General features: G+C 39.6%; 1 protein-coding gene across 6 annotated transcripts in view; it reads left to right on the top strand.

Moving 5' to 3' along the window:
• Nucleotides 1-6688: 6688 nt before the first annotated feature.
• TAFA2 (TAFA chemokine like family member 2) overlaps nt 6689-24340 on the top strand; it is a 174104-nt gene continuing 156452 nt past the window's right edge. For 3 of the 6 annotated variants that reach the window (XR_004357421.1, XR_004357420.1, XR_004357419.1), the window contains exon 1: nt 6689-7715. The gene's annotated coding sequence lies outside the window, so the exon portion shown is untranslated. The remainder of the gene's footprint in view (nt 7716-24340) is intronic. The other 3 variants (XR_004357417.1, XR_004357418.1, XM_032689590.1) reach the window with 2 other exon arrangements.

Raw genomic sequence — 24340 nt, 5'->3', positions numbered from 1 at the left:
TTCTCTGACCAAATCCTAGGCCTTATCGGGGTAGGCCCTCCTGCCACACTATTAAACAGTTTTGTAACTATTAAACAGGTGTAGTATTATTTCTCTAGAAAAAATAACCCAGGTAAATTCACAGTGACCTTTTTTTTTTTTTTCAGTAAACAACACATCTGACAACCCCCTAATTTATCTCTGACTGGGAGGGAACTGAGTTACTGCACTAATAAGCTTTGACACCTTTTTGAACAGAATTTGTGATGCCTGTTTTTAAAATGACACTGCACAGATTACAAAATGTATATAATGAGATAATAAATGGCACCATGAATCTCTACTGTGAAGTCTAATCTTTCCTGTAGAGGGGTTCTCAAGTTTGCCAACACGTTATACTCAGTAAAGAGGTTTCAGACAAAAATAAGCATAATTTGTTTTGTGAAATCAGCTTGATCTTACCTACTTACTACTATGGGTCTACCCAACCTCCTGTTTTCACAAGGTCTCCTTTAATATAATTTAATTATGTCAACATAATTTATTCATGAAAATAATTCAATACGTAATTTTGGAAATAATTACATTTATTTTAAAATTGAATAAAATTAAGTAAGAAGGTCTACTTTATCTCCTATTTTGTCTATAATGCAACCTTTAATGTAAAATTGAAATAAAATTAACCTACTTATAACCAAGGATAAAACATTTATTCATTTATTTGGAGTTCTTTGTAGCATGACTGCTGTATGATACACAGGAAAATAGGAACTACCATATAGTATCCAACTAAGAAAAATGCATGTACAAATGACCTCTATAATATAGTAACTCAAATTTAGGTCAGTTCTGTGTGAACAATTTTTGCCCTGATTTTGTTTGTTTGTTTCTTTTTTTTTTCCTGTGGATGCCCAATTTAGTGATTGTTTCTGTTTTGTGCTCTGAGTCCAGAGATGCAGATGAAGGAATACTTGGTTCGCTTTTTAAAGAAAAAAGAAGGAAAAATGGCTAATATCTCATCCTGGAACAGTCTGGGGCTTTTCCCAAGCACACAAATAATACTTATTCCATCTCCAATAAGAAAATGGCACTACTAATATTCTTGTCACTTACAACTTTATTGTGCAATAAAGCCCTGTAGGCACCCCCAAATATTTGGCCCATGGACTCTTCCTTTTGGTATAATAAAACTCAGACTTGTTATTTATGAAATATGTAATTTAGCCAAGTAAATTACTTGTTAAAAAGAAAATTTAAGACTATATCCAAAAGGTGAGGAGACCAACTGTTGTTCTACTTTTGATCTGAATTCTTCTGGTGTTTGTTTCTCTTTGCTTTTCACAAGGATTAAAGCCTAGATTCAAAAAGAAATTTAGAAGTCATGGCATGAAATACTGCAGCACCTAAATTTTTTGCGTGTGCTTCACCTAGAGCAAGATTCAGAAGCTATACCTGGCAGCATAGGGTGTCAAATGCATGAAGTAAAGTACCTTATGATGATATATAAAAGATCTAAAAAGCTCAGTAGTGACTTGTCAAGATGTAGCAAATGAGAAATGAGGAGAGCAGGTTTTTAAATCTTTCCCCTTCAGGGAGCTTAGGTGCTTTACGAAGTATTAGGAGGAAGCATCTTTATAGTTCAAAATAGCTACAGTTCTCACAGCCTGGGGGATTTTGCTCTTTTTGATGAAATAGCATAAGATCTGATCATATGATGTTCTGTTGGGTGTCAGACAAAGAGCATTCATCCCAGGGCTTCTTTATGAGTTTGGGGGAGTAAAGTATCACTCCAATAGTGGACGATCAATAAGGACCATCTAAGCAAAGTAGACATATAGTAGTCTGTGAGACCACATGCACCTAAATGCCCTGACAGAGCAGGCTGATATCACTGTGAGACTGCTTTCTAACATCTTCAAATGTTCATGGCGACAGAATAAGATCCCAAATAATCCAAAAGTCGTTAATGTCTCCAGTTTAAATAAGTCAGGAAGGAAGCTGTGGGGAACTACAGGTCATTCTGCAGGAAGATTATGGAGAAAATTGTCCTGGGAATAATTTCTGCACACATGAAGGACAAGAAAGTGATGTGGAATAGTCAGTATGGATTTACCAAGGGCAAATTCTGCCTGACCAACATAATTGCCTTCTACAGTGAAATGACTGGCTGTGTGGGGAAGGGGAGAGCAGTGGGTCTTGTCTCTAGTTAGGCTTTCAACATGGTCTCCCACAAAATCCTTATAGCCAAACTGGGCAGATACGGGCTGGCTGGGTAGTTTAAAAAATGGGTACAAATTTGTGGCACTACAATGCTTAAATAGCAGTGGCTGATCACTAGTGGCATTTCCCCATGTTCAGTACTGGAGCTGATACTGCTTACAGTCCTTGCCTACAACCTGGATGATGGAGGCAAACCCTCCCAGCAGCTGACATCAAAATGCGGGGAGCACTCAATACACTGGTGGGCAAGGCTGCTTCTCACAAGGATCAAAACAGGCTGGAGAACTGAGCTCACAGAAGTCTCATGAAGTTCAACAAAGACAAATGCAAGTCCAGCACCTGGGACTTGCAACAGTAATAACCCCACGCAACAGTACAAGCTTGGCACTATCTAGAGAACATCTTTGCAGATGTTGATGCTGTTGTTGCATCTGTAGATATCGTGAACAATTTGAACATGAATCAACTGTGTGTCCTAGCAGTGGTGAAACCATGACATATGAGAAAACTGAAAACTGTTTGTTCAGCCCCTTTAAAGAAGAGAAAGAGGAGAAATTGCTGTATTCAACTACGTATGGATGGTTACAGGAAAAATGGAGCCAGACACTTCTTGGAAGTGCACAGCAAAGGGTTGAGAGGCAACGGGCACAAAAGGCAGAAGGACAAATTCAGAAAAATTTGTTTGGATGTAAGGAAGAAAATCCTTTCCAATGAGGGTAGTCAAATGCTGGAAAAGTGGCAGAGAGGGTGATAGGTAGAATCTTTGTTCTTGGAGGTTTCTGAAACCACAAGACATAGCCCTGGGCAACCTGTTCTAACTTTGAAGTCAGGCCACCTACGACTGGGATTTGGATCGTCAGTCCAACCAGACCTCCAGAGATACCTTCAACCCATTTTTTTTCTCTGATTCCCAGCTTTCTCTCCTCTTCAATGAAAGCAACAAAGTCTTGCTTCCAAAATTACATTGACTATACAGGTATCTGGGGTTTGTTTTGCTGTTGTTTTGTTTTGTTTTTATCCTGTAAGACGTTATTACTCTGTAAACAGCATTTATATTAGCATCCATAAGCAATCCATGTCATTTATATCTTAGGAGAATGGTTTCAAATGGTAACCCCCCTCATATTATCTGCATCACTTATGTGTTGTAGAAAAGAAAGTGTGGTTATTTCTGTTGGTTTTTTTGCAGTCAGTTTTTCCATTTTATGTGGAAGCTTTGAAAGATAATGATGATTCCAGTACGCTAGTTAAAACCCCCTTTTCCTTCAAAATCCAGCAACAAGCATGATTTTAATAAGTACCTGTGGGAGACTTTATTAAAGAACCCCACAATAAGTTTGCTCCATTGCCTCTTCATTTTCATCCACTTTCCAGCAGTCAATTATTTTTGTATGTAAATATCTGGAATGTACTTGAACTTTTAAAGAACTTAAATTCAGTGGACCAGATTCTTATCTGTGATAAAAACATAATTGTAAAGGGAACTTTTAGACACTGTTAAATTATCTCAGCTCACAGTGTCAGGATGATAACCATAATAATTTATATCAGCTGGCTTTTGAGATCCTTTCTTCCTCTTCCCCAGCTTTAGGGGGTGGCAATAAAGGAAAGCTGTAGAATGCTGCTGCACATCAGGCTCTAGGTCACTATGTCTCCTTACACTGAGGTACTGCTCATGAGAGCTGTGATCTGGGCCTGTGATTATTTTAGTACCTGAAGTTTAATATTAAGAGAGTTGGAAGATCCAGTCAAAACCTAATCTTTAGGAACAAAATGAGAAACCAAGAACCTAACTATTAAACTGAAAAACAGTGCCACAACTGGCATTTTTAGTTAGTGAATGGTGAATGATGGGAGGGGAAGAGTCTCTTGGGAAAGATAAAGGAGTAAAATTGTTGTTAGACATTGATAAATTCATGAGTTCTTAGAGACAAAATCTACATGTGGCTACCAAATATAAATTTTCCTTTATTCAGCTACTTGGAACATGCATGCCTCTGAGTAAAATTGGTGTTTAAAAATTTGCATATCAGATCCACATATATGCAACTAGTCCGAAACAAGTTTTTATTTTCCTGATTTTTATTCTGTGCTGTATACCTTCAAATGAGAATGCCAAAGTTACTCCAAACACTACACCTACTGCAAGTGCCAGTGCCCATTTTCGTATATTAAGCTTGTCTTTTAACATGTGGAAGAGCCCTACAAATTGATAAAAAGTAAGAAATAGTGACACTAACTCAAAACCAAAACAAGCTGAAGGAATAAAGACAGAACATTCATGTAATAATTGTGTTTTGTGACTGTATTGTGTTTTAAGGCCACAGCATTCAGCTGGGGATTTTCTAGTCAGAAAGACATAAATACAGGTTGTGAAGGGCAAAGTCTGCCAATCTGGTGTTTCCAGGAAATGGTAAGTTTATCATATTGTGCATGTGCAGCATGTAAAAATGCACTTTTGGAGATGAGTCAGACTTACCAAGTAAGCATCTGTAACACCATCTGCACTGTATAGGTGCAACGGATCATTTCAGTTCTTCCCAAGAGTGTCTTTCAGGACATGGTTTCATGCGCATAGTGTCACACAAACTGTGAGTATGTGAGTATTGCAGATTTGTTCAGATTTTCAGATGTTGTGCAAAGAAATCTGGAACAACTGCTTATGTGCAGCAGCATCATGTCATAAATAATGACCACATTTTTCAAGATTTGCACAGACAAAATTCCTGAGTTTCAAACCAGGTCAGTGTACCTCTTGCTTTGTCTACTGCTTTTTCTTCTGTCATTTGCATGGGGCTTGTTTGTTTTAATTGGGTGATGATAGTTCTGTGTTTTCAGATGTGTTTGCCAAATTTCTGTAACAGCAGGACACCAACATGAAACTAGCAAGTATTCTCTGGTCTTATGCAGTCAGCTTGAGTGTAATGATACGTGCAGGTAGAATAGCGCTCCTATAATGACAAGGTGTTTGCTATGTCCAAGGTGCAACAGTGCTGTAGCTGCATTTTACTTGCTGTAGTTGCATTTTCAGTGTGCTTTCACTGCTTTTTATCCAGTAACAATACTTGTGGTCCTACACTGACACAAGAAAAAGGAAAGACTATCCATGCTATTATGTGTTCTGGATCCCTGGTCATTTTACATTGGTGGGACAGGAGCATCTAACCCCTGTGAATCCACATTAGTTTGGGTCTGCCTCATGTCCTGAAATTACACTGTTAATAGCAGCAGGATCTTGGTTGTTTCAGTTCCCTCTACATCTAGGGATTTACATCCCTGGAAATCTAGAAACACAGTTATCAACTAGGGAAATAGTGATGTTATTGTATCAGCTTCCAATGAATGAGATACGACCACATTTGTCTTTACAACCAGCAGCTTTTTAATTTGGCTGCAGTTACCATCCAGGCATATATGTGTACTGCAGTGCTTTCTGCAACAGTGATTGTGACAGCCGCATACTAGACTACTTTTAACTCTCCTTTTCCATACCAGCCACTTTGTATTTCATCCTACAGCTGCATCACTGTGTGCAGGGTAGTCAACATTAAGCCCTTAAGGTCTGTACCTGCTTTGGAAAAAAAAAATAAATCAAACATTCTACACATGCTTACTTAGATAGAAAAACTGTAGCATGAACAACAAGAGGAGAACTGTTTCACTTCCCTCTTCCGTTTCTCACAAAGTTGACTATGAACATTATGTAAGATGTGGTAACAGTTAAGGACTCACCAAAAGGTCTTTTCTTAAAACTGTCTATTATACTAGTTGGTAGAATTAAAAGTACACAACAGACGATCAGATATATCAGTACTCAATGCTGCATGCATCCATCCCCATTTAACTTAGTAGTGAACCAGAATTATAGGAGAAAACTGAGAATTTGACTCTGTTTTATATTACTTTAACGAACTAGGGCTCTTTCTCACCTTCTTTGGCTCTCTACCCTCCACTTCTCTGCACACTCTTTTGATTGGCACAAAACACAGCAAGATAAATTAGGAAACTGTGCTTTTACTTATCCTTACCCAGGAACATTTCCCTCTGTTAATCAGTAGTCGTGGCAGACGACTGCGAACCGCCACCCGTCTTTAAGCCGGTCTTTAAATCCATCTTCTTAAGAGACTCGTACTATCGTCCCTCACTACCTCCCGAGTGCAGGTGCACAGACCAAGCCCGCTCCCCCACCGCTCCGGGAAGAGGGGCTCGGCCGAGTCCCCAGCTCTCCCGCCGCCGGAGCTGCCGTGCGTGACTCCCTTCTCCCTCTGGAGGGAGACACAGTCCAGCTTTTGGCTGCCGCCGGCGCCACCGCGTTCCTCCTGCCTCTGCCCCTGCTCCAGCCGCCGTGGCTGCTGCCCCCCTCCCCCGGCACAGCTGCCCGGCCCGGCCCGGCGCCCCCTCCCCGCCCGGCGCCCCGCCTTCCGCCGCAGTGACACAAGGGACTCGGGGGGGGCGGTGGCGGGGCCGCCGGGGGGGCTCGGGCATCTTCCCCTCCCCGGCCACGTGCGCCTGTGCGGAAACTCCGCACCCCCAGCCCGCCGCTCGGAGGGGACAGGAGGGACGGGAGACCGGTGCCTCGGGGCGAGTGGGGGAGGCGGCCCAGCTCCGGTGTGCGCCGGCCGCGGGGGCGGTCGCTGCCGACGGAGCTCCGCTCCTCTGTCACGCAGAGCGGTGGCCACGGGGACCTGGTGCCTCGTAAAGGGCTAGGGAGGAAAGCACCGAGCGGCCGGATAAATACGGGGGAGGAGAGGGGCGTCTCCCTCGCTCCCCACCCCTTCCATCTTCCCCGCCGCGCACGGCGCGCTTGGAGCTCCTTCTGCTTGTCCGGGCGCCCGGAACGGCTCCGCGCCCTAGTGCGGTGTGGTGCGGTGAGCGCAGACTGGGCGCGGGAGGCTGCTGCTGAAGGTGAATCTCTCGCTCTCCAATTACTTTTCCCAAGAGGGAGAAGGAGGCAGCAGGAGGGGGAAGTCGTGCTGTGTGTGGACCGCAACACCAATCAGAGATGCTCTAACGGAGGGACTGCTGCAGGACGCGCTTCTCCTCCTTCCTCTGCCGGCGGGGCTGAATCGGGACCGCGCGCAGCTGGCGGAGGGGCCGGAGGCACACTGGGCTGCAGGACTTCCCCATCCTCCGCTTTTTCAATAGCTCAACCATACTTCGTCCTCTTTTAATTTTTATTTTTTTTTTTAATACTCTGAAATCGTGCACGAGAAACACTTCAAGTCTTCCCTCTCTTGTCAGTTCCTTCACCCTTCCTCTAGCATCTCTTAGCCGGATTTCTGGTGTATTGCCAGAGAGGCGGGAGGAGACTCGGGCCCCGCGGACGTCCGCTGCCCCAGCCCGGCCGCGCCGAAGGGAACGGAGCCGAGCGGAGCGGGCACGGCGCCGCTCCGTGCCCCCGGGCGCTGGCGGGGCGCGGGGCGTGTGCCGGAGATGCCCGGGCGGTAAAGCTGGAGCTCCCCCCGGACGGGAGGTGTCCGATCATTAGGCGTTTCTAGCAAGAATCGGGACTGCAGGTAGGTGAGCGGAGCGCTCCGGGGGCGTGTGTCTGGCCGGGCTCTAGTGGGGCCGCCGGGAAGTCGCCTCCGCGGTTGGCGGAGACCCCGCGGGGCTGCGGGCGCAAACGGCCGCGGGGGGCCGGGCGTGGGGTGTGCGGGGCGGCTGCTGGGGGCTGCGCCCTCCCGGTGCCCTAAAGTTGGAGGAAGCCGGGACTGAGGAGGAGCTGCTTTGCCGCTCTTCTGCTGGGTGCCTAGGGCAGCCGGCTACAGCCTTGCGCCGGGCGATCCACAAGGCTTCTGTTTTCCTTTTTCATTTTCTTTGGTTTTATTCAAAAGAACGCTTCAGCAGAGCCGGGGGCGGGGGGAGGGAGGGCGAGGGGGCGTTGGCGGATGGAGCTGGGGAACTCTCCCATTTTTCAACTTTTATAGGAAGGGTGGCCGGTAACTCGCAGGACCTTCGGGGACTTGGGGGCGGTTACTCTGCCCGGACGCTTTATAGGCCGCCTTCAGAGAGCGGCTGAAAGAGCGAGGAGTCCCTTTACGTATCCTCTGAAAAAGAAAAAAGCTATAAACAGACAGTCTATGGCTTCGTTTCTTTCTGCCTGTTGTGCTCCCCAAGTTGTGGGTATATAGTATGAAATATATCTTGTCTCTCCACGTTGCCTTCTTTGCATTTCAATGGACTTATTTACCTACTAAATATATTTCAGGTTCTATATGCCACAGTGAGAGGGCTTTTCCCTTATTCCATCCAATTTATAGCTTTGCAAGAGAAAGTTTGAAAATAACCTGCTTTGTTCCTGTGGAGCTGTAGGATAGGACACCACATTATTAATGCAAAGAATAAAGAGCAAGAGCTTGCACTGCCCTGTTAGGAGTTGCCATGCATGATTTTTCTGTATGTTTCTTACCGTGAGTTAAAATCATTGCTTAAAGCATTTTAAAATGTATGTGTATTTACAGTTCCCTCTTTCCAGCTTTTGCTTGGAGATGATCAGTATTTTCTTTTAAAGTACTAAGTACCTCACTTCTACTAACCTTCCTCCTCCCCCCAGTAGGCACTTGCTCAGTACTTAAAGAACCGTGCTTCTACTCCTGCAGAACTGTCAATTTAAATAATAAACATACTCAACCCCTCTGAAAGCCCTGTAAAGCATTCGGGATCGTAGGGTCTTCGCACCACAGTGGATACATTTAAATTGCTATTGACTAACTGATAATCGTTATCTGGTTTCTCTGTCTTACCAACTCGTTTCAGACTTTAGCATTCAGCCTGGTATATGTTTAACACTTTAAAGCTGCTTTATGGGCTAATCTAAGTGAAGTCAAATTGATAAATTAAGATTCTTTTCTGTAGTGTAGGGTAAACACTAGAAAAATAGTAGTTCAATGGTACGAGGCAGATAGCTTAGTTGAAGTTGAGAAAGATCATACTAAGGTATTTTTATCAGAGGTGGCAAAGGTTACAGGTTTCATTATACTTTTTCACAGTAGTTGTGCAGTCATCTCATATTAATGCCTAAATTGTTTTGTAAGTGTATAATGAACAGTAGTAAAGCAATAATATACATTTAATTATTAATATTTTATTTCAGAGAGCTGATACTGCTGAGGCAGTATTGAAAACCATATGGTTTTGGTTTCATGTAGTCCCAATTTCCAAAACTGCAGTACCATTATTCTTATAAATATAAACTACGTAAGTGCCATAATTTCAGTGGAAAGCTTTGCTCAGTTAGTTTATAGCAAATCAGGTTTACTCTTCACTGGTTCCACATGTTTTTTGGTACATAAAAGGGCTTTCAAAATTGTGGTATTAATTTTAGATACACTGCTGGTAGTGGGTGACTTTGAGATAAAATCCAATCTTACTGTTTTTATCAGAGAATGACAACTAATTCTGGCAGTATCTTTTATCGTACTGGACACATGGGATAACCTTTTTACCTGACTCTTCTTATGATCCGAGGGATCTCAGCTTTATGTGTAGATGCTTGTAATGCACTTGATAGTTCTGGTGGGGAATACATGAAAAACTTGTTCTGAATGGAAGTAAATAGATATGTGTGTACAGACGGATACTGGAGATTGTTTTACTGGCAGGTTGCAAAGTGATGATTCATTGAACCCTCTCTAGGTTTACATAAAGCAAATAATACTTTACATTGAATTGTGGTGGCAGAGAAAAATGTAGCAGCCAAGAAGTTTCATAATTTCATTACAGGCGATGACAGACTTGATAAAAGACATCTTTACAAATGCAGGCAGTATGTTTTTGGTAAGCAAAATATAACCATGGAGTTTTTGAGATCTGAGCATCTTCACACTTAAATTCATTGTTGTCTGTGTTGCTACTTACCAACCAGTACAAAGTCTAAATAGTGTACTAGAAAGATGCTACATTTATTATGTTGTATATTTTACTTACTATAAATAAGTAGTGCAACAGTGCTAACTAGTTACCAGACTAAAGGAAATCACTGACTTTGTAAGACAGAAAATCACATTACCTGATACTCATCTATAAATGGAAATGTGATCACCATCTTGCAATATGGTTCTGGATACAACTATCAGTGATCAAGCAGTTCTTTTCCCCTGTTTTAACTTCTGCTGAATTTTATTAGAAATGCTTCATTAAGTCACATTATTCTGCAGCTGTTTGTTCACTGAAAATTAAAATAAAAATCAGGAAATTTATCCAGCAAAGCAGAAATATTTCATTTGTTAAGTACTGAAAGTTCAAATAATAATAAAAAAATCCTTTAGCATCAGTGTGCTTGAAGCACTGAGTACATCCTATTTTAGTGATATATGGATGGCATTTACAGATGCAATTCATCAATGTATTTGTTAGTCAAACGTCATCAAACAAAGAAGATAAATGACAGTAAACAAAGACTGCGTGGTAGTACAGAGGCTAAAGCAAGGGAAGACCCTACAAATCTAATTAATGTTCAGTCTCATATTTACAATCTATATTTAAACATCTCATTTAAATGTCTTTCATCATTTTTCTGCTGCAGCTCTAGGTGATTCAGGTAACAATAGCTTTTCATTGGAAAATGCATTTTTCATTTACCTTTTGAAATGCTGAATTTTAAAGGCATTGAGGCAAAAGTTGTGTTAGGATGAATATAATAGGAGGGTCCTATGCCAGAAGAACTAAATACTGACCTGTCCCTGTTCGTGACCATTTTTATATGTTAAGAGGGGCATCCCCAACTGATGTAGGCTTTCATTGCTCCCTAGGAGTAGTTGAAGCTCTGACATTTTAAACTAGCTGGAGTATTTACTCCATTATCTTTAGATCACTGAATTTAAGAGTGAACTTTAAAAGGGTTTTGCTTGCCTTTTTTTTTTCTTTTTCCATGAGAAAACATTGACATGGTATATTGAGCTTCACAGAATCCATTGTAAGTGCACACCTTCACGTTTGAAATACTTTCTGAAAACACGAGCTCGCTCTGGGAGGTGTTTCAGTAGGAAATGTGGCCCTGTGATTTGGTTTTGTAACTGTTAATATTTACTTCAAAATACTTCTCATGACTCAGTTCAGGTGTCTAAAACTCATCAGACATAGGAATGAATGCGAACACATCAACAGTAATGTCGTTAATTTTTCCTGGTGACAGTTACAGAGCTATCTCCTTTTGCTCTTTGTAGAACTTGGGAAGATAGCAGGTTTTGTGCTTTCCTTCTTTATGCACCCTTGCCAGCCACTCGTTTGCCATGTGTAGTGAATTCTTTATCAAAAGAGAAGACAAAATAATAATGTCCCCTTGATATACTTTTTCATACTACTAGTGCAGAGCAGTCACATTTTTAAGATAAACAATTGAAGGCATTTTTATATAGCCTCTTTCATGCCATATGTTTTGAAAAACACTTTGGAGATAGAAGAGAGAAAATAAAGACATTGTGCTTTACAGTACTGCTTATGGCAGGACACTACATACTTGGGTTTTTTCAGTGACTTCATCTCATTTTATCTTTCTTAGCTTTTCCTTTTGTTTGGATACATCAGTAGAGTGATTTGTAGAATGCACTGTAGCTGTAGCTATTGTTTGAAGTAGCACTAGAAAAGGCTTTGTATGGATTTGATTCTTAGTCCTTAAATAAACACAGGAGTAGCTCCTGTATCCTTTGTGGTATAGAAGAATTGCTTATATAATTACACATGTAAAAAGTTGGAAATTGTTTTTTTCCTCTTCTTCAAAGCTTATCAAACCTCATAATCTGTGCTATGTTAATAGCTTGCATTTTCTAGTTGCCTCACTTCACATCTTACTGATCTTGTAATATGAAACTTGAACACAGGTCTCTCGGTACCAGGACAGCACTGTATACAGCTGCCTCAACTGTGAGCATCCCTTTAACAATGCCAAGGGGAGAGCCACAGTACAGGGTAGCACACAGGTGAAAGCACGCATCGGTTTTTTTGAGTCCTGGGTGTTTGGTAATCTTCTATGGCTATATCACAAATTGGAGTAATGCTGCAAAAGGTGCTTTAGATTGACAAACTTCACAAGAAAATAAATGAACAATCACAGTTTAACAAACTTAACTGGCTGTATAAATAGCAAAATATTAAGAAATGCATCAAATACTTTTAAAATAGATAACTAAATTTCTAGTCTTGGTTGTATACTGGCCTCTCTCTGAAATATTTCTTTCCTCCTCTGTGCTATATAAGATTCAGTATTTGAAGATAAAGTACTGGACTAGATGGACCTCTGGCTTGATCCAATAAAGCAATTTCCTTCCTGATATTCAAGGAAGTGGTATTGCAGTACTGGGTATTTTAAATGCCTTCTAGAACCAAACTGCAATTGCTTAGTGTACTGGTTTTGCTTTATTTTTCACTTTTTAAAAGCAGGATTTAATGCATTTCTAAAATAAATCTGTGAGTAACATGCAGTCTCACACGAACTCTTTTAGAGACAGGAGCACAGATCTGACAAGTCTCTCACATTTGCAGTGATACTCTCATGTTGGATTTCTTCTACTTCCTCACTGTGGTTTCTGCATCACATATTGATAAGGCAGAGCTGTGGCTTCTGGTCCATCTTGCCACAAACCAGTTAGCTATGCAGCATGTGCCCCTCATCTCATATGCGTCTGACATGTCATGTCATGGATGGGGTACAGGGTATAGTTCAGCCCTTGGATCACCAAGTGGATTTTCTTGCTCATCTCAGCATCTTTATGCTGAACAGTCTTCCTGGTTACAGGCTCTCCTTGCCTTCTCCTTCACCATGTGAACTGCATGTATGAGAGAACCTGAAAACTCTGTTATGCAGTCTTGGGATAGGTGCTGCCTTCTGCCTCCTGACTGTGCATTTGGGAGAGCTGTGAGCACTGTCTTGGGACTATGTACACTAGATCGCCTTTCAGTTGAGACTTTTTCAATGTTTGTTCCTGTTTAAAATACCTGTTTTACCTTTCAAGTTCTAGAATAACCATAACTTGTTGCTGGCTGTTGTGTTATTGCACTTAAAGGCACTGCGAAGTCACGCAGAAAGGCTCGATGGCTCTGAGGAAAGATAGTAGGTGTCTGTGCTATTTATGTGTTGTAAACTGTTTGAAATTTGGATCTTTTCCAGTAAAGTGTCAGAGTGGTTACCATCTGAAGCTTGTCTCATGGTTTGTCTCTGTCTAGGATGAGTTAATAGTCTTAGTTTGGTTTGTACTGTAAAAGTGTCCAAGTCACAAAAGTCACCATTAGCAAAAAGTGGGATGTGCACCTGCTGTGTGCACAGAGAGGCAAAACCTGAGGTCTGATCGTGCAAGGCATTTCAGCTCTAAGTGTGTGGCTTCAGCTGGACTAATCAAATTAATTATGTGCTATACGTCTTTTCTGAATCAAGCCTGAATAAATGGCTAACTGCTTAGAGTGATCTGTGTTAGAAGGCGTGTAGGTGGGGTACTGTTGTGACAACTATGTTTGTGTCCATATTCTGGGTATAAATTTAAGATCTGTGCTTTATTTCAGTGGTTTGTCAGTCCTACATGTTTTATAAACATTCAATCCCCTTATGTTCAGAACAGAGACTATGTAACAGCAAGTAAATTTCAGAAAGATGCTACAGGTAACTACTTGGTATTATAGTGTGAGAGACTGCAGTTACAATAATGTAAATTTTCAAATGTGATTTTATTGGTGTGGCACTAAAGTAAAATATTACTTTCTGGCTGAGTATATGAGGCTATGGTATTCATGCAAGAAATGATGTCATGTTTAGAGCTTAAGTGCAGGAAAAAGATCTGTTTCAGCACCATCACAAGAGAAGAATACTCTCTCTGGACTGTGTTACCTGTGCAAAGTTAGCATCCAGATATTTCAATCTATGTACTGTAACAGAGAAGCTATTACTGAATAAGATGGGAAGTTTTATCTTGAGGTTTGGTAACAGCAGTAAATACAGAGAGATAAGTTCTGTTTTATAAGCTTACTGGAATCAAGACAGAAGAAATATTGTATTTATATGATAACATAACATACCATAAATTCAGATACACTATTATCAGCGAATACACTGACACTTCTCATTATTAATGATTCTGCTTTTTTCTGTTCAGTCTAGATTCATGAAGGATAGACCTTGCATTGGAATTAAGGTAATACTTAAAACACATTAAAGCTAAGTGTCCAAACCTTCATAATCAAGGGATTACATTGGTATTTGTGTAATGGATGTTCAAAGAAAGATATGGCCATGAACCCTGGTTGAACTTCCGATTAAGGGAATGTTGATTTCCTCCCCCCCCCCCCCCAGTACTGATTAATTTTCGTTTATGGAAATGAGATGTTACTATTCTTTTTATAAACATTGTCTGTGATTCTGAGCCCACATCTTGCAGTTCTTTGTACATTACTTTCTGCCTTTACATGATTGTGCGAAGTTTTAAGTGGCTTTAGCCCTTCTGTTTGTGCAGGCTGGTGTGGCATGCACCTGTTTGTGCCCATGCAAATGCATAACTGCCTTCTCCCATTCTGATCATGTCTGCATCTTCTTGTGTAATTGTTGGGGTCACTACCTTTTAAAAGGTACTAGGAGAAAGTTTAAGCTTAGCTTAGCTGTTCTGAGCTTCTTTTGCTTTGAGGCTGTGCTATAATGTTTTGGGTTTGGGGCCTTTTTGACAGTTTAATTATGTGTAAGTGTTTCAAATGTTCTTTGGAGTTGCTTTGATTTGTTGCATTATTATAAATATGTATTTGACATCTAGTAAATACCGACTTCATGCTTCTAAAAATGAAGTATGCTTTAAAATCGTACTCAGAACAATGAGTTTGTATGTTTTAGTATGTTAGTACGTATACTAACAAACAGTTGGTATGTTTTCCCATTGGAAGAGAAGTTAAAAAATTGCTAATTCACCTGTATGAACTCTACTTAAAACCCCACTGTGAGAAAACTGATGACACAGCTATAACTATAGCTGCATGAATACTCCAAGTCTCTTTAATATGACATCTTGTTCCCATTCGCACTTTAAAAATTGAACACCCAATAATGACACTCATATTCTCCCCTTCCTCAGTCTACTCTCAGCAGCTCATAACCTAACTTTTTCTCCTCTAGCTCTCCTTGCCCTTCCTTTTCTCTTTACTGTTCACCTCATCTGCATTGGTGTCATATGATCTTTCCGAATGTCAGGTAAATGCAGACTGCAGTCAGCATTACCAAATTGCTTTCCTGCCAAAATTGTCTCTTTTCATGTACGTGACCCATCATGTCACAATTAGCTGCAAGTCATTCTGATTCCCAAATTTACAATGTATTTCCTATTTAATGAGCTATTAGACATTATACACTTTTTAACTTCATCTTTTCTGACTAACTGCATTTCTCCTGATAATTATAGCTTTAGAAAGAAACAATTAATTTGAAACCACTTCTGTAACAGAAGTGGCATTATTTAGATAGCTCTAGGGATTATCTCCTCAGAATATATGTATATTTGGAAACTCCTGGAGACCACTATATGAGTCCAATAGCCACCACAGTGTCATCAATAATATAGCCAAGGCTACTGCATAAGCTATTTTAATAGAACACAAAAGGAAAATAGATGAATGATGGATGAAGTAGCTAGTTTTTGCTTTGCCTAATGAAAAAAAAATAGTTTATGTGCTTTCTTCACCCCAGAGAATGCTTTGAGTGAACTTAAGTTAAGCACAAACACAAATAATATTCCATATATATTGCATAGATTTAGACATTTTGGAATTGTATTCTTTTGGTAATGATAATATTAAATGTGTTAGAATAATTCTTCAAATTCAGTGGTTGTCTAATAAAAAGTTTGCAAAAATTGCAGATGACTCAGTAACAATGAATGAGTTCATTCAACTCTTGTGGCTCACAGGTTCCATTACATCTGTGTATTTATTAAATCCAACAATATCTACTAGTGCAGGCTATATCATCCTGGTTTTGTCACTACATTTAATGATATCTAGTTAGTGGATACAAACTAAATGTATATGCAGCCTTCCAAATGCTTAATCCCAAGAAGCTTTACATGAATTCTAATATTTTTGTTTTTCCTTTGCTAGTTAGAGTTCTGCTTTAGCAAAATATGGAAATGATTAACAGAAGGGAACCTTATTCACGCCTCTGTGATGGAAGTTGGTTGAAATGTACATTTTAAAAAGTCTTCATCTTTCAGATTTGAACCTTATTTTTCAGCTGCAGTAAGTGTCTAACAGACACCCTTCATTGGTTGTGAATCAGAGCTCATACCTCATTCTCACAGTTACTTTGTGGGAACAGTATTGAAAACATTCCTGGGAGAAAACTTCCTTTCTCTGAATCAGTAGATGTTAAATGCAGATTCAAAATGAGTGCAAGATACATATGATTGAAGAAAGTGCTGAGAAATTTAGGTACTGTGTAGAATCCTTGTCACCTTTGTAGCTGAAGGGTGTGATGGGTATCCTCTGCTCTGTTGGATACTGTAAGTTCACACCTTATGCACCTTTGCACCCCTGTTTGAATAAACAGCTAAGTATACAAGTGACTAAGTAATCAAGCAGATAACTTTACTTCTCTCATTTCTCTTGAAGCTGGAACTTTTTGGTTCATCACTGCTTCAGTTCAGTTGCAATCTTTTCTGATTTCTTAGCATAGTAATATGACAGGCCTAGTTCTGTCAACTGAAATAATAAAATATTTCTCACTAGTGAATGATTCAGGTAATTCAAAGCCAGATTTTTAAAGTAAAGTATTTTTTACTCTCCCAAACTTCCTACTCATTAAAAAGAGAGATAAAATAGAAGTCTGTGTATACCCAATCCTACCTAAACTTTGATGTTTTATTGGAGAAAGTAAGACGCTATGATTTAATGCTGTGTCCACAGCTATTCTGAGCTGCATATTTCAGTCTCTGTGTCTTTCTTTCAGTGTCTTAAGCAATTGTTGGTAATTCATGGCCTCCTTCCTGGAGAGATGATTTGTAGCTGTCTGGTTCTTTTAATTTCTGTATGTATTCTGGTCTCGACCAGAACATATGTAGAACTTCTGAAATGAACATTTTTCCATTTACTGGCCAAGCTATTATGTCTTTAAGTTACTCTCCCTTCACAGATATATTTATTCTTCTTGTTATTTACAGCTGGTTCTTCCCCTTGCATATAAAATACATTTACATCCCCGTAAGTATAACAATCCTTAAACCACTATGAACTGATTGTATATGAATAGCTATGTGACAGTCAGAAAATCAGTGTATATCAGTCTACATTATCAACAGAAACCATGAGATAAATGTACATGGTTTTTCTGTATATACAGTATATTCCTGGTTCAGCAGTGGACTGTAAAGTTCAGATCCACAGTGATGATCATCATAGCAATGGCACATTGTAAAGGCTTACAGGTACAGCTTTCTCTGTATTACCACTTTTGGGTTGTTGTTTGTTGGCTAATTAATGATTTTTCAGTTGGTCTTTGCCAAAGGACGAGTCAGACCTGCCATAATGATTTCAGGTATTAGACTACAGGTAGAGGGCATGGATGTTGGAACTCTCTATGTTGGTTCCCACAGTGTGATTGTTTCTGGTAGAAGTTATTATTTGAAAATCCTTGTTCTCTTTGGTTTCTCCTTTCCCTTCAGGTCAGGAGAATTCTTGAACCTAATTTGTTGTCCATGAGGTAAGTGATTGGAGCCCACTGAAAAAGGAAATAACATAGTGGACAAACAATTTCTCTGTTTTGTTTTTACCAGCTGTTGATGAGGTTCTCCAGTGACTGTGGTCTTGATAAAGACTTTCCATTTTTATCCATTATGTCTCTTTTGTGAAGAAGCACAGAAGTTTTTCTGTTAAGGAGCTTCAGTAGTGGCCAGAGTCAAAAACAAGCGGGACTAGAATCTAATAGAAGAATGAAATGAAAATGTAAGAAAAGTACTACTTTGTACTTTGACAAATGCTTTGTCATATTCTTTCTGTTGGTTCACAGTAGCCAATGTTTCACATAACACTGTTATGGGAGGACTTATATAATGCTAATGTTGTAAAAACATTGAATAGTTGTTTCCATTTTGGAGGAAAGAAACCTGGCCTCTACCTTCTGTTCTATTTTTATTTTGTGCTCTTTTCATATTTTTGGAAGACACTTCATTAGTGTTTCCCAGAAATGTCTAACCATACACTGGAGAAAAGCATGTCTGCCTATGACTATCTATGTAAGCCTGGTTTGTAAGGCCTTTTCATTTTTAGCTAGTGTAAATACTTTCTGGCATTGACGAGAGCAAAACTGTAATTAAGAAAGAGAAGAATGATGAAGAGAATGTGCATGTCCTTCCTTTTAATTTAAACAATCTTTAACTTAGGCTTCTGTCCAAGAAATACTTTCTTTGAAAAATGAAACCAAATCTGTTGTTTCAGAATTACAGAATATTTTGAGTTGGAAGGGACCCATAAGGATCATTGAGTCCAACTCACAACTCTTAAGTGAAAGGCCCATAAAGGGATTGAACCCACAACCTTGGCATTATTAGCACCATACTCTAACCAACTGAGCTATTGGCAGCTTTAGATTTTTTGATTTAGATTTTTTTTAATAGATTATTTTTCTTTTTTAAAAATTATGTTGGATTAATAACTACATACTAACAATTAGGAACTTCTATATACTTATAAATACAAAAATTGGATACCCCTCACCCCAACAAATAGTAATGCTGACTACATTAAGTAGTCATATAATAAGAGGGTACAACTCCTTAGTTTTCTTTTTACCAGCATAATAATTTATAGTAGTAATTTTCTGTGACAGTTTTAATTTGCCAGTTTAATATGCAGTGATCTTGTCATGATTCTTGAACTAGGTCTAATTTTTTCCCTTTCTTTGCCATTTGAGGGCACTTCCTTATATCTCTCAGTGCTTTCAAGCCTCTAGCACTTTTTCTTTCTTTGAGCACAGCCATCATTTTGCCTTTCCAGAATACACGTTGACCTTCAACACCAGGATTTCTTGGTGGGTCTAACTGATTTGTGTCCAGAGTTGAATAAAACAGACAAAATCCAACATTATTTTTAATATTAAGAATCAAATATAGTAAACTATAAAATGGGTTTTAAAACACAGCCTGTCCTTTCTGTCTTACTCTTCAGCTTATCTCTTGCATTTGGTAGCCTGGGTTGGTTTGACTTCAGCAGTTGCTCACAGATCTAACATAATAGCTTTTTCAGAGAAAGCTAAAGGACTAGAGCAACAGACACCATAATCATTAACGTTGGTTATTAAAATAGCATTTATATCCCTTCATGGTTAACTCCATGTGTTCAGTTTCTCTGCTAGCCTTCAATACTATAAAGCTTTCAGACTGAGCACTGCCTACCTCCTTTTTAATTTCAGTCTCGGCAGTGATGAAGGAGGTTTAAAACCTGCTCAGATGGGCTAGATCTGTCAGAGAAAAGAGAGTCGAACCCTTCACATAACCATGGCAGATACTCTGAAATTCACTTTGTGAATCTCATATAATAAAAGCTCTTTGGGTGGCTGATTTTGATTGAAAAGGTGAAGGTGGAGCCACCTTCAGCATTTTCAGCTACTGATAAAACTTGTATTAGGAATTTACCTTTTCACTGATATTATCAAATCCAGAAGCTGAATAACAGCCGCAACTGTGTTTTACCACCACCTTGTGTGACTTTAATGGCCTGAATTTCTTTTTCCAGCAATTAAATTTTATGACTTGGAATGATAGAGCTAGGCATAGCAGTAGTCCCATAGGTCTCATATTATTATGTTTCTTTGCCTGTTCAAAAGTATGGTAGTAATTTTATTTTTGGAAGTTATTCTTTTTAATCTTGAAGCCTCTGCTCAAAAATGTATTAAACTCTCTGGTATTTGGAGAAGCATAATAATGGTGTATCATCAAATAAAATTCCTTAACCAGCATACAAAATCTGAAAAGAAAACCTTTTTAGACATCTCCCTCTCTTTTTCAAAAAACCCCAAAACCTCACAAGCTACACAAGATTAAAAGTAAATACACCTTTAGTTATGATTAATTTTGTTGTCAGATAATGAACCTTGCAAAGGTACATTCGCAGTTACACTATCCTATTTTAATGGCAATAGAAACTCCTTCTTTAGAGACTGGAGTGATCTGTGAAGAGTAAAACACTTTGTGTGTCACCTTGTTCCGGCTTTGTGAAGAGTCCAGTGCTGCTTGGTTTTAGGTGTTGGAAGTTTGGTCATAACCTACCAAAAAGGGCAGTAGAGGCAGGATTCAGCTTGAGATTGACACCTGAAATAGTTGTCCAGTTGCAACGGTCTACATGTGAGGTATTTGCTTTAGCTTCATAGTCAAGTGAGATCCAGGGTAGGGTTTGAGTGCTTAACATAATTTAAAACTCTCTAGAGCATCTTGTCTGGCCTCCAAGTGCTACTTCAGATGGGTGCAGAATCCTATCTGAATCAGATGCAAGATGCCTTGCATCACATCTGCCAACCCCTTGTTTTGGGCATCTCAGATAGTTCTAGATGGTTATGTTCAGACACTGGAATCCTGTTGCTTATCTATAGGCATGTAGAATGATTCTACTTGCTTTAAAACACATACCTACTTTGGATCAACTGAATTGTAGTTGAAGTCACAGCAAGTTGGTCAAATTGAATAACTTGCCTTAAAGGTAGAATTTTAATTAATTGTAGTGAACATTTTAAATGTGTCAAAGTATTTAAGATACTTGAATAGAGTTTATAGCAATGTACCAGACCAATAACATGTCAGACATCGTTTTTTTCTCTGTACTTGGCACTGGTGAGGCCACACTTTGAGTACTATATCCAGTTCTGGGTCTTTCACTACAAGAAGGACATTGATGTGCTGGAGTGTATCCAGAGAAGGGCAATAAGCTGGAGAAGGGTCTGGAGCGCAAGTCTTATGTGGAGCAGATGAGGGAGCTGGAGTTGTTCAGCCTGGAGAAGAGGAAGTTCGGGGGAGACCTTCTAGCTCTCTACAACTACCTGAAAGGAGATTGTAGCTTGGTGGGGGTCAGCCTCTTCTCCTAGGCAAATAGTGATAGGATGAGAGGAAGGAGCCTCAAGGTGCACCAGGGGAGGTTCAGGTTGGACATCAGGAAGAATTTCTTTATGGAAGGGGTGGTTAAGCATTGGAACAGGGTGCCCAGGGAAGTGGTGGAGTGACCATCCCTTGAAGTGTTCAGGAAACAACTTGATGTAGCACTTAGTGCTAAGGTTTAGTTGGCGAGGTGGTGATCAGTCAAAGGTTGGACTTGATATTGGGGATCGTTTCAAACCTTAATGATTCTATGATTTAGTTAACTGAATTTAGTACTTATATTTCAATGTCTAAATTTAGGTGCAATAATCTCAAACATATTGATACCTATATTACTGATAGAAGCATTTGGATGATACATGATACTCTCAGGCACGTGGTGTGACTCTTGGGAATGGTCCTGTGCGGCATTAAGAGTTGGACTCAATGAGGGACCTTGTATGTTCCTTCCAACTCTGCATATTCTGTGATTCTGTGATAACAGAAAGAATAATAGCATCATATACAACAATTATGACATTAATTAACCTTGGAGGAAATTTCTGCCAAAACTGTTATTTTAATCTCTTTTTTTTATTTGACTTTAGTGATGTAGTCTAATGCAAAATCCTAATGTGTGAAAAAATACCTCTGCTCTCCATGGAAAATCTAGATCTTCAGCTGAGGTCTGAAAAATCTCACAAGTTATGAGCCCACTAGTCAAACTGGATAAGTTAAATTTAATTTTTCTGGTAATTCTTAGAGAAATAAATAATCAGAGCTTTTTATTAATAAAAATAAGATACAGTATATAACATAATAGTAAGAACTAAACAGATTTTTAAAGGTAGGTCTGGAGAGGGTGATTTTAGCTTTCTTTCTAGTTCATAAAGAGCATTACATTAATTAATTTTTTTTTTCTCAGATGAGTTTTGTTACTGAGACCATCATCTAGAAGGATAGTTAACTTCAGAATAAGCATTTATTGAACTACAGTGTAACAGGAGGAAATGAGAGGAAGAGTTTCCACATGAATGAATAACCATATACCCAAGCTCCCATTGTGCTCACTGGCACTGGATAGCATCAGTCTACAGAACTGGAAAAAAAACGCCAACAGAAAACAAAACCAAACAACTCTCCCTCCTTTGTCTAATGGGAGTAAGTAATATAAGAAATACACCTGCTTTGATGCTTCTTAAATTGTTAAACTCTTTACTACGGAATTACAGAGAATCTTAAACACAAGAAGTAGCTCTGTTTATTGTTTGTGTTGTGAAGTGATTCTTAGTTGAAGTTACTTGGTAAATAAAATGCTTGGGCCCCAGTGCCGACATGATTAGACAATGTACCTTCTCTCCTCATCCCGTATGCCCCTCTTTTTTGTCTTCCCCGGAATTCCTCTCTTCTCAGTAACTGAAAAGTAATTTTTGCCTGTATTTTGATTTATTGAGGATCTTCAAAGCTCTTTACTATTTTTAGACTATGAAGAACCTACCTTTATTCCTCCAATACCTGTATATGAGAAGCCCTTTCTGCAGAACGCTTGTATTAGCAGAACATCAATATCTGACTAATTCGAGGTGAAGCGTCCAAGCAGTATCAAGTAATGCAGTTTTCTGATTTTCTAATTAATTGCAAAACAGGTGAAGATGTTAATTATGTTTGGAAAGATCCTAGGTACCATTTTGTGAAGAGCTCTTTTAATTTTTAATTGCAAGAATTGTCCAAATAAACATATATATAGTATTTGAAAAAAAAATTTCTCATGCTACTTATAATAGAGATATAAAATATATTATGGCAGATAAAATTGTAAGCTCCTGCAAGAATTTGAGGATTATAATTCTCTCAGTGAATAAACATTATCATTATCATAGAATCATAGAATCAGCTGGGTTGGAAGAGACCTCCGAGATCATCAAGTCCAACCCTTGATCCACTACCACTGTGGTTGCTAGACCATGGCACTAAGTGCCACATCCAGTCTCTTTTTAAAAATCTCCAGGGACGGAGAATCCACTACTTCCTGGGCAGCCCATTCCAATGTCTGATCACCCTCTCTGTAAAGAAATTCTTTCTAATATCTAACCTAAACCTCCCCTGGCACAACTTATGTACTCCCCTGACACATTCTTATGTACTTAGCTACTTTCCTTTATAACCAAAAAAAAAGAAGAAAAAAAAAAGATTTTGAAATGCTTATACAAATTTAAAAAATCCTAGTACATTATTTATGATATCCTATGATAACTGCAATTGCAAGTTTCAAAACTAATGGCCTAATCTGTCTTTACATGTTAGAGTGGATAGAGGTGCATATATTGATGGATACAGTTGAAAGCCCTAGGGCCTACCTATAATAAAAAGAATTAGCATCAGCAATTTGTACAGCTGAACTGATGATGAGTGGTGTTTAGGTAAAAATGAATGAAGGATGAACTTTAAACCATAAAGTACCAGTACGTACTGGACCAAGTTTTGGCTGGGCTGTGAGCCTGCATATGGCTAGAATGCCCATGAGCTGTGCAATAACAGCTTAAACCCAAGAAAACTAATGATTAGCAACAAGGCAATGCTGCATCTGCTTTGGCCCTTTTTTTTTTTCCCCTCAGTTCATACAAATGCATTTCACAAAAACAAGTACAAACAGTACTTGTGCAAAGTGGAACATTTCTGCTGTGCATCCCACTCTCTCTGTCCCTTATATGGGATAGAAGTACTTGAAGGTTGTAACAGTGCGTGATCTTTTAGGAAGCTGTCATAGTTTGAAATTGGCCCCCCCCGAGAGTTCAGAGGTGATTGGGTGCCAGGGCAGTGTTCCCTGGAGAGCCAATCACCGTCCATGTTGTTCGCTTCTGCTCAAAATCATATATACACAACCACCAGAAGCTGTTGGCAGTTTTGCTGTTGGTGTCTGCTGCGTGTAGGTGGAGAAGGCCGGGGGTGGCTGGGCTCCTTCTTTCCCCCCTCCGGGGGAAGAGAGGGGAGCCCTGCGGCCCCACCAACTCTGCCTAGGCCAGAGTTGGAGGCAGCATTGAAGTGAGGGTTTGTGAGGGACGTGACTCACAAACAACTGGTAAGTGGGAGAGAGAGAGAGAGGCAGGCCTTGTGGCCAAGCC

The sequence above is a fragment of the Chiroxiphia lanceolata genome, chromosome 5 (assembly GCF_009829145.1).
Source record: "Chiroxiphia lanceolata isolate bChiLan1 chromosome 5, bChiLan1.pri, whole genome shotgun sequence".
Lineage (NCBI taxonomy): Eukaryota > Metazoa > Chordata > Aves > Passeriformes > Pipridae > Chiroxiphia > Chiroxiphia lanceolata.
The sequence above is the reverse complement of the archived record's forward strand: the minus strand, read 5'-3'. Positions and strand labels throughout refer to the sequence as shown.